This window comes from Papaver somniferum, chromosome 5, assembly GCF_003573695.1.
Source record: "Papaver somniferum cultivar HN1 chromosome 5, ASM357369v1, whole genome shotgun sequence".
Classification (NCBI taxonomy): Eukaryota; Viridiplantae; Streptophyta; class Magnoliopsida; order Ranunculales; family Papaveraceae; genus Papaver; species Papaver somniferum.
In genome coordinates this window covers 103,290,480-103,301,635 of record NC_039362.1, presented here as the reverse complement: position 1 = coordinate 103,301,635, position 11,156 = coordinate 103,290,480, and positions in this window count along the sequence as shown.

The following is an 11,156-nucleotide window of genomic DNA, read 5'->3' as shown; positions in this document are numbered from 1 at the left end:
TTCTGGACCAGAACTTTCTTTGTTGGAGAGATGTGCAACTAAAGGCGCTTTGTCAGTAGCCATGTTTTCATCTTGGATTCACGTTCGTATGAAGACCATGTTATCCTGGGTCTTCCTGATTACGTGAAAATTGATTTGTTGAACTCATGTTCACTTTGAGAGTGATGTAGCCACAAGTATCTCTGAGCGTTCCTTCATGGTTTCTGATTGAGATGGGATCATGAGTAGATTCTCGTCGAATTATGCCTGCGGATGCGTCTGAGGGTTTTCAGTGGAATGATGTTGATGACGGTGTTAGCATCGATTAATCATTCTTCTGAATTCATTTCCTCTGAGATGGACTGTGGTAAGCAGTCCCCAGTCTTGTATCTTCTTTTCCATGGATGAAGGTTCAAGGAGTATTTCTGGGATAGACAGACGTCTGACACAATATAATGCGGTGTTGTGAACATGTCTTTCCTTTGTGCCTTTGACAGATAGAGCATATATGTTCGACCAAGGATTGGACTGCCTATTTGATAGGTTGTTCAGAGAGTGTAAAGGTTTTGGGATTCTCCATTTTCCTTCAGTTGGCTCTCTCTGATGAACAGTAAATTGCATCATCTTGAATCCAGAATTCCAGTAACTCGATCACTTCTTCAGTGGGAAGATGGAAGTTTCAGTCCCTGTTTGATCATTTCCTCGTTTGTTGATGCAAGCTTGAGGTTTGTGCATTTCAGGGTTGGTTATCCTTTCTTTGCGCTTCCGAAGGATCCTCAGATATTGGAGAAGTATGCTTTACTGTGGTGCTTCGGCTTTCCTTTTGCTTCCTTCAGCAACAACGTTCATGGAAGGTTGGAGATTGCGCTGATTGTTGACTAGGCGTCGGCTGCTTCGAGGTTCCTCGATCTTGCAGACTTTGCTCTTTCCAGGTAAGCAGGTGCAGTAGTCGCTGATCGTTTGACTGCTTCATGAAGCTTTGAGAAAGTCTGGAACCGGAGATTTTCCAGCAAGGCTCTGTACACCGGGATCATTCTGTTGATGCACAAGTCCACCAGTTGTTTGTTTAGTGACATTCTTGTCATGACAATCCAAAGCTTGGACTCTGAACCTATTCACATAGTCGTTCGGACGTTCATTGTTCTTCTGAGACATTCTTCCTAAGTCGGAGAGAGTAATTTGCTCTGAGACGAAAAAGTATCTCCGGTAGAAAGCGTTAACCATATCTCCCCAACTAGCAATGCTCCCTGGTGCAATGTTGTTGTACCGTGTGTATGCTCTGCCTGTCAGGGATTTCGAGAATTCCTTCAGACGGACGACGTGGTCGTGTTCGTGCTCTCCTAGTGCTTCCAGGAATCGAGAGGCGTGTTCTCGAGCATTCCCCGTTCCATTGTAGAGTGTGAACGTTGGAGAAGTGTAGCCCTTTGGGAGAGGGATTATTTGTGTAGCAGCGGGATATGGAGGCTGATGACGGCGCACGGATGGTGTATGGCCCTTTCCTCGATTCTCCATAAAGCGTTCCAGGACTTCACGAATGATGAATCCTGCAAGTTCCATTGTTGGTTTGAGAAGGAGTGGTATGACCAGCACCGATGTTGGAAGCAAGAGTAGTTTCTGGAGTACCACCATTGTTACTAGTGATGGCGTTGTTTGTGTTGGGATTTGTGACTAGCCCAGACCTAAGACCAGCCATCTTGTGAAAATGTGAAATTGCAAACGAGAGATTAATCTCCCACTGTGGTCGCCAATCTGTGGATGGGGAAAACCGGGTTGCCGGTTTTTCGGGAAGTGGAAAAACGAGCGTGGTGTCGAGACTCCTCGACCGGGCAAAATGTTAATCCTCACACAGATGTACCGCTGCAAAGGGGGTGCTTAGATTCGGGAAATCAATCTGTATGACTCCGGCCTAAACCAAGACAATGGTCGTTCCAGAGTCAATTCGGTCGCAAAGAGAGAGATGGGTTGATCTGTGGGAGGGAAGCTGAGAATTGTGTGGGATCAGTGATGATCGAGGATTGTGGGTGTGTTGAAGGTTTCTGCAATAATGGTGAACTGCTGAAGTTGAGTTCTGTGAATAAGTTTGTATCGAGTTGTTGACGGAAAACGTTGATACTGATGATTTGTCGTCCTCGATTTTGACTTATTTATATTGTAAGAATGATGAACCACTAATCCCTGAAAGCGTGACGGTTTCTTGAGTGAAAGAGTGGGAAAGTGGGAGATCGTGGTAAAGTCAGTTCCATGTCGTCTGGAGACTTGACTGATCGTGCACCCACTACTTTGCTAACTCCTTCAACCGTTTACACGACTTACGCACATTTCTCGTTGTGGATGAATCCACGTGCCGTAGACCGCCAGACCAAAACCCTAAGTGATATCCCCCCATTTGTGACGTGATTGATGTCTCACAAATCGTGGAGTCTGCAGGGACGACGTGTTTTGATTAGTCAATTGTTGACTGATTAGACAATGAGTCTAAGTTTGGTGAATCAAGCATGGATGGTGAATGCTCAGCGATTCATGGGTTGAACATGTAGTTCTCTGAAAAGATGTCAGTATGATGGATTACCAACTAGTTGAGCGATTGAGCAAGTATTGCTCAATTCTACGAATTACGAGAATTTAATGAGCAACTGAGCAAGTATTTCTCAATTCTGCAAATATTGAGAATTTGATGGACAAATGAGCAAGTATTTCTCAACTCTGCAAATTACTGAATTTTAAGAATTTGATGGGCAACTGAGCAAGTATTGCTCAATTCACCAAATTAACAATTTTGATAATCTGACGTGCAACTGAGCAAGTATTGCTCAATTCGACGAATTATCGATGAATTGCCAAATATTGATTATATTCGGGTAATCGAGCAAGTGTTGCTCGATTCAGCTAATTATTTACTGGTGACGTGACCCAGTAAAATATCAATTAAAATATTGATGTTGATTAATGAATCAACCTAAATTTTATTAGTGTTCGAAGAGTGCTCAGAATGATGGTTTCACAGAGTGTTCATTCGAAAACCCTAATTTTTGGTCAATCCTCCATCAATTGGGGAATTGCTGAAAATTGATCATGAATGATAGAGACCGACCACATGGTATGAGGAACGTCCATGTGGTGTCCAGTGCTTGAGTGAACTCGCACCAGGATTTTCAGTTTTTAGAGTTGGTGAGAAATCATGAATAAATGGTGGATTCACCATTTACTGAAAATATTGCCGGGTTCCAAATTAGGTGTAAAACCTAGGTATGAGAGATGAGGACCGACCAAGAGGGCATGGGACCGGCTTTAGGTGGTCACGTGACCAGTTGTTGGTCGTTTGGAGGATTCTCTAGTTGGTTGGAGAGAGTTCGGGCCCAATATGAGCAATCGAGCAAATTAGGTCAGAATTGCAAAAACGTGTGGGACCGGCTTCGTGCAAGCCCTAGGAACGACCTGGTCGGTCATAGAGGCACGCACGTGTTACCATGATATTCGTGTCTCCATACTGATAGTTTCAGTATTTTCTGATGCGCATTTGAGCAATATCGTGAATTTTCAGAAGAGTTTCATCTTGGCTGAGAATTCTCGATTTTTTAATAGAATGAGCATGTATGCTCAATTCATCAATATTTTAAAAATATAAATTTTTTTTAATATTTAAAATTGTCGTGAGAAGCTAGCCGGCCGTGTGACCATGTTGGCTTTTTGTTTTTTTCGTGATTCGAGCTATATTTGAGAAAATATGGAGAACTCACGAATTTTACTCAAACCCAGGAGTTTCATGAATTGGGAAAATAATAATTATGAGAAATTAGGAATTGCAAGGTGTGGGACCGACCACAGCTAGGGCATGGCCGGCCGGCCAAGTTGCCCGATCCCGCACACCTTTCCCTATTTTATTATTATTTTTCATGAATCTTTGAAGTTATGGAGAGTCCTTGAAGATATGAAGAATCCATGAAGTTTTGACATAATAATTATAAAAATCTAAGTATTGTGAGGTGTGGGACCGGCCACGGCTTGGGCATGGCCGGCCGGCTAGGTTGCCCGGTCCCGCACGCCTCTCCTTATTTTATGATTTATTTGGTGAATCCACCAAGTTATGGAGAACTCACGAGTTTTGCACAAATTAGGAATTTTGCTAAGATGGAGAACCCTCATGAGTTTATGAAAATAAAATAAGGAAAAATAATGGGAGGGGCGCGGACCGACCGTGGCTAGGGAACGGCCGGCCGGTGGGCCCACCGTGAGCGCCTCTATTATTTTATTACTATTTTAATGTTTTCTCCTGTTTTGCGAAGGATTCCCCATTGTTTCATATTTTTGGATGCTCGTTTGTGCATCTGGGTGCTCAGTCGTGCATCATTGTCGAGTGCACTTGCACCATTTTTGTGGGGCTTACTCAATGATGGTCTAGATGCCCAGTTGTTGAGTATTTATTACCAATTTATGAGATTCAGTGGAGAATAATTCATGAAACCGAGTAATAAAAGTGAATAGATGTTCATTATTAATTCATATGATCAGATGTGGATTCGACTACGAATTCAGAATAATAAGACAAGCATTACCATCCTATGGGATCGTAGATTCAACCATAGAATCAGAGTAATATGATTATCTATTACCATTCCATGAGATTAGCCGTGAATTCGATCATGAAATCGGAGTAATGAGATAGCACCGTTGTTTTATTGCCATTCTATGAGATCAAGCCGTGGATTCGATCATAGAATCAGAGCAAATTGTTATTGCCATTCCATGGGATCAGGTCGTGGATATGACCATGGAATAGGAGTAATTGTTATTGCCATTCCATGGGATCAGGCCGTGGATTCGACCATGGAATAGGAGCAATAATAGATTATTCTGGGAATTCAGTAGTGAATGTCATGACAGAAGTAATCTATTTCAGAAAAGATATTAGCCAGTTAAAGCGTCACATCCATTCTGAATGGTGCACAGTCAGGGAGACACGATGTTGTTTACGACCTGAAGGCGTTAGTGTTCTCAATCTACGGAGAACCGCCTGAATCTATGCACTCTCTCCACATAATCAGGGAACGGTGAGTGTCACCGACGTCCTGAAGGCGTCCGTCGCCCAACTATTCTTCTATGTAGAGGGGGGCCCCTCTCCTGCAGTCAGGGAACAATGAGTATCACCGACGTCATGAAGGCGTTAAGTTCTCAATATACGGAGAACCGCCCAAATACGTTATTCTACATAGAGGGCACAACGAAATGCCAGGGATCGAACGCTCAGCTAGTGGAGGCTTTTCGAAAACATATTCGTCATGGCTTCGTAAAATATGAATCATTGCATGCCTGAAAACCGTGTCAAAACATTCCTCATGATTTTACGGTTTTGCTCTTTGTTGAAAATCCACCATCTATAATATCAACTGAACTTAATAAAGAGAAGGAAGTGATGCTTTTGGATATTCTTAGGAAGCACAGAAGTGCCATAGGATGCACTATTGTAGACCTGAAAGGAATTGACCCTAGTATTTGTACGCATAAGATTAACTTGGAAGAGAATGCAAGACCTTGTCGATAAGTTCAGCGTAAGTTGAATCCTCACATGAAAGATGTTGTTAAAGCTAAAATTCTTAAGCTATTAGATGTAGGTATGATATATCCTATTTCTGATAGTGAATGGGTCAGTCCAACCCAAGTAGTTCCTAAGAAATCTGATATTACAGTTATTGAGAATGAAAATAATGAACTGATTCCAACTAGGAAGGTCACTGGTTGGTGTGTTTGCATTGATTATCGCAAGTTAAATTCTGTTAGTCAGAAAGATCATTTTCCTTTGCCGTTTATTGATGAAATTCTTGAGCGACTTGCATGTCATAATTTCTATTGCTTTCTCGACGGATACTCGGGCTACAATCAAGTGGAGATTGCTCGAGAAGATTAGGAAAAGACGACTTTTACATGCCCGTACGGAACCTTTGCCTACAAACTATGCCCTTTGGCCTATGCAATGCACCAGAAACGTATCAATGTCTCATGCTAAGTATTTTTTCTGATATGGTTGGTAAGAATTTGGAAGTATTCATGGATGATTTCTCAATCTTTAGTGATAGTTTTACTGATTGCTTGCATCACTTAGAATTAGCTCTGATTCGTTGCACTGAAACAATTCTTGTTCTCAACTGAGAAAAGTGTAACTTTATGGTGACTAGAGGAAATGTCTTAGGTCATGTTGTTTCATTTCAGGGACTTGAGGTAGATAAAGCTAAAACTTACCTGATTTCACATTTGGCAGACCCAAAGAATGTTAAGGAAATAAGGTCTTTTTTTGGACATGCGGGATTTTACCGAAGGTTTGTTAAGGACTTTAGTAAAATCTCCAGTCCCCTGTGCAATCTTTTATCAAAAGACAAAGATTTTGTGTTTGATGAAGAATGCAAAATAGCTTTTGAAAATCTAAAGACCTTATTGACTACAACTCCAATCATTCAACCCCCTAATTGGTTGTTACCATTTGAGATAATGTGTGATGCTAGCGACTTTGAAATTGGAGCTGTTTTATGACAGAGAGTTCAAAAGTTACCATATGTTGTTTATTATGCAAGTCATACTTTAAATGAAGCACAATGTAACTATTCCACTACGGAAAAGAATTTTTGTCTGTTGTGTTTGCTTTGGATAAGTTCAGGTCATATTTAGTCGGATCTAAAGTTATTGTGTACACCGACCATGCTGCCCTTAAGCATCTTTTGTCAAAGAAAATGCGAAACCTAGACTGATTAGGTGGGTTCTTCTTTTGCAAGAGTTCAATCTAGAAATCAGGGATAAGAAAGGATTTGAGAATGTGGTGGCTGATCATCTATCTAGAATAGTACTTGAGTCGTCTTTTCAAATTGATGTGGTCGAAACTTTTCCTGATGAACAATTATTTAGTGTGTCACTAACACCTTGGTATGCAGACATTGCAAACTATCTTTCTGTAGGTGACATTCCAGCTCATTGGACTCAACAAGACAAGACAAAGGTCTTTGTTGAAGTGCAAAATTTTCTGTGGGACGATCCGTTTCTGTTTAAAGTCTGTTCGGATCAGATGATTCGAAGGTGTGTACCAGAGTTTGAACACTAAAGCATCTTGAATTTCAGTCATTCTAGTGCATGTGGAGGACATTTTTCAGGTAAGAAAACTGCCCTGAAAATTCTGCAATGTGGTTTTTACTGGCCAACTCTTTTCAAAGATGCATACTTGTTTTGCAAAGCATGTGAAAGATGCCAAAAGGTAGGAAGAAATTCTCGACGAGACATGATGCCATATAATCCTATTTTGATTGTCGAAATTTTTGATGTATAGGGCATAGACTTTATGGGCCCATTTCCTTCTTCTTATGGTTATCAATATATATTGGTCGTTGTTGACTACGTATTTAAGTGGATTGAGGATGTTGCTTGCAGGGATAATGAAAGTAAGGTTGTTACTAAGTTTCTGAAAGAGAATATTTTATCTAGATTTGGCACCCCTAGGGCAATTGTTAGTGATAGAGGTACTCATTTTTGTAACAAATCCTTTGAAAAGCTAATGAAATCATATGGCATTACTCATAAAGTAGCTACAACATATCATCCTCAAACGAGTGGTCAAGTAGAAGTTTCCAACCGAGAGATAAAAGCTATATTTCATAAGACTGTAAACCCAAATCGCAAGGATTGGTCACTACGACTTATCGATGCGTTGTGGGCTTATAGGACAGCTTTCAAAACTCCATTAGGAATGTCTCCTTATAGGATTTTATTCGGAAAAGCATGTCATCTACCTGTAGAGTTAGAACACAAAGCTTATTGGGCAATCACGAAGCTTAATTTTGACTTAGATCAGGCTGGTGAACATAGGAAATTGCAGCTGAATGAGCTCGAAGAAATCAGAAACGAGGCCTATAATACTTCCAGGAACTATAAACCTAAAATGAAAATGTTTCATGATAAGCATATCATTAGGAAAACATTTGAACCTTTAGATAAAGTTCTTCTTTATGATTCTCGATTACATTTATTTCCTGGCAAGCTTAAATCTCGATGGACAGGTCCATTTATTGTTAAGAATGTCTTTCCTTACGGTAATGTTGAGATTGAAAATCCAAATAATGGCAATATTTTTAAGGTTAATGGGCAGAGGTTGAAGCCATTTTTGGAACTTGTGAATCCAGAAGTCGATACCACGACTCTGGAGGATCCTTCTTATATTTGATTGGATGTGTTTTGCGATTGTCTGGCTTGAGACATAAACTTCAACGCTTTAAGGAGACAACCCTTGTGTTTGTGGGTATCACAGATGGAAGCCCTCACGAGACAAAAAATCGTCCTCTTGTGCGAGATTGAGGTTTAAAGGCTTGTTGCATGGGATACATGCAACCGAACTGACCTACGACAATGGTAAAATAATGTAGTTTTATTTTATTTTCTTTCTTTTCTTTATCATGAATAATATGTTTGGGCTTGGCTGATTACCCCTTTCCACCTTTGAACAGTTTTTAACCACTGCCACATTGGAGACAATGTAGAAAGTAATTCCATGCTTTTCTGATTCTCTGTCTTCATATTCAGGTTTCATTGTTTGCTTGTTGTACTTTTTAATCAAAAAAGAAAAAATGAAGTGAAAATTTTACATGATAAGATCAGCTGTTTAGCAGTCTTTCTACACCACTGTTTAGTGGTTTTGTCTAGCTGTTTGGCGGACATTTTTAATCCAGTTGTTTAGCGGATTCGTCTAGCTGTTTAGCGGACACCTTTAATCCAGCTGTTTAGAGGATTCGTCTTGCTGTTTAGCAGACATTGTTCAATCACTGTTTAGTGGTTCCGTCTAGCTTTTTAGCAGACGTCTCTCTATATCCAGCTGTGTAGCGGATATAATTTTTCCTTGTTTTGCTCGGGATTAGCAAAATGTAAGTGTGGAGGAGTTGATAAGCACGTAAGTGCGACATTTTTATACCCACATTTATACTAGCTAGGTCTCAATATTTAGTTAATAATATTATTTTAAGTCATTTACAGGAATTACAAGTGAAATCCATTCACCCGGAGAACTAATGGCTTAGAAGCTTAATTGGCGCTTGCAACTAGCTAACATCTGTGGGATGGCAAACCAACAATTCTTGGGCTGCACCGCCTTGCTATTTCATTTCCAGAGATATCAATTCACAAAGAGTTTTCTTTGCTTCTTCAAGCATGTGAGCCGCACAAGGGGGTAAAGATAGAGGACATGACTTCATTACAACCACATTTCATTAATGGATTGTCATACATCGAGTATATTCTATTCTTTTCTTTACCATTTTCATTTCGGACAGCTGCAAATAATAAGGTTAGAAGAGAAATGGTAAACATTCACGGATTCTGTGTACACATATATCTCACTATCAGACACGTATATATAAAGAGGCACGTGGAAAGCATGCATGCCAAAAACATCGAAACATGATGGGTCACGAAACACCAAATAAACCCCGAGGAGTTACTTTATCTCATCCCCAAAAGAGAAGCCAAGATCAACGGTGGAGAGAAAGTTAGCTGACACGAACTGACAGGGGCAGAAGACACTTGTCTGACACGAGCAGACCCCTCAACTACCCACATTAAACACTCCGAGCAGTGTACGTGTCGACCAACCTGTGGAATGAGCGAGGGTGCCTCTGCGGGATCAAGGGGGAAACGCAGACCTCCGCGCGATGGACGCAAGGACACAAGAAGATAAGGTTCCAACGGTCTTCAGAGATGGGACCCACGTTCTAACCTTATAAATACCCAATCTCCACCAAGAGGAAAAAGGGGAGATCGAAAAAACATCAGGAAGGGAAGGAGAGAGAGAGAGAGAGAAGTAGCAAAGGTAGGTTAATCCCTGAGAGGAGAGAAACATGTAAACCCCAAAAATCATTCAACTGTTCGTGTAACCGTGAAGAACATAGTAGAACAACAAATCCCGTGGATGTAGGCCTTAGTGCTGAACCACGTAAACCTTGGTCTTATTTACATTTCAGCACTTTACATTCATTTAGCTCCACATGTGTTTGCTTATGTGTTTTGTTTTCCTTAATAATTGTATCCCATGCACAAACGCCACGCCTGGAGTGGTTGGAGGAGGCCATGATAAACCCGAAGGTTTTGAGCCAATGAATCAACACCAGGGTACCATCATCATAATCTCCTTAGATGTTAAAGATTGATTGTGAGCGTTCGGACACGCACGTGGTTCGTGTGCTCACAATTTGGCGCTAGAAACAGGGACTTCGTCCCGGTAAAAGATTTATCTTGTCCTGTGATTTCATTTTAATTTGGCATATGATTGCTCTGATTTTATCAGCTCGGACCGTATAGATCATTCGTCAACTGTATTATGTTCAAAAACCCACCTTTGGTCTTCGATAAGAGTTATTGTTCTAAACGGGTTATTGTTCTAATCCATCGGATTTACAATTTTCGTAGTTTTTATACTAAGGATCGCTTTTAATAAAACTCTAACCCGTAGTTTATAGCCTGCGGGTATTAATTCCCTCTTGAAAAATTGTATTTCGCCAACTAACCCGCTTCACGCGGATATTCCCGTTTCTGTTGTTTGAAATAACTTATGCAGAGAGAACGTGTTGTGAGTAAAGAATGCAAGTTTACGCGAGATTTCAGTATCAACAAAAGGGCACGTGATGGAAAAGACGCAGGAAGCAGGAAAATCCAAAGCTTTGTCAAAAGAAACGCCCAGGACAACCCCGATCATCACCCGAAGCAAGCAGAAAGGAGATAAAGCTAAAGTGACCAATCGAAGGCAAGATACTGCAGAAATCACTTCACCCATGAACGCTAATTCAGTTGCAGCGGCGGCTCTCAGAGCAGCAACGATAAAATACGGGGAGGCTGCGGTAGTTCCGAAGGCTGCGGAGGCTAGCAATACCTTCGCCATGAGTCAACTTAATCAACCAAGAGAAAGGGTGGATGAATCCCGAACATTCCAACCCGCGCACCTGCTAACCTTTGGAATGCCGCTAACAAATAATCAGAATCAAACCATACCGGCTGCTCTGGCACCGCAGAGGGGCGCTCACTCTAATTTGGAAACACCAGCAACCGAAGCTGAACCCCTGCCACCTTTAGTACAGACCATGGAGGAGGGCGGTACCACGGCTGTAGCGGCACGCGCTGGGACTCCCAATCAGGGGTCCAACCAATCACACCGACTAATG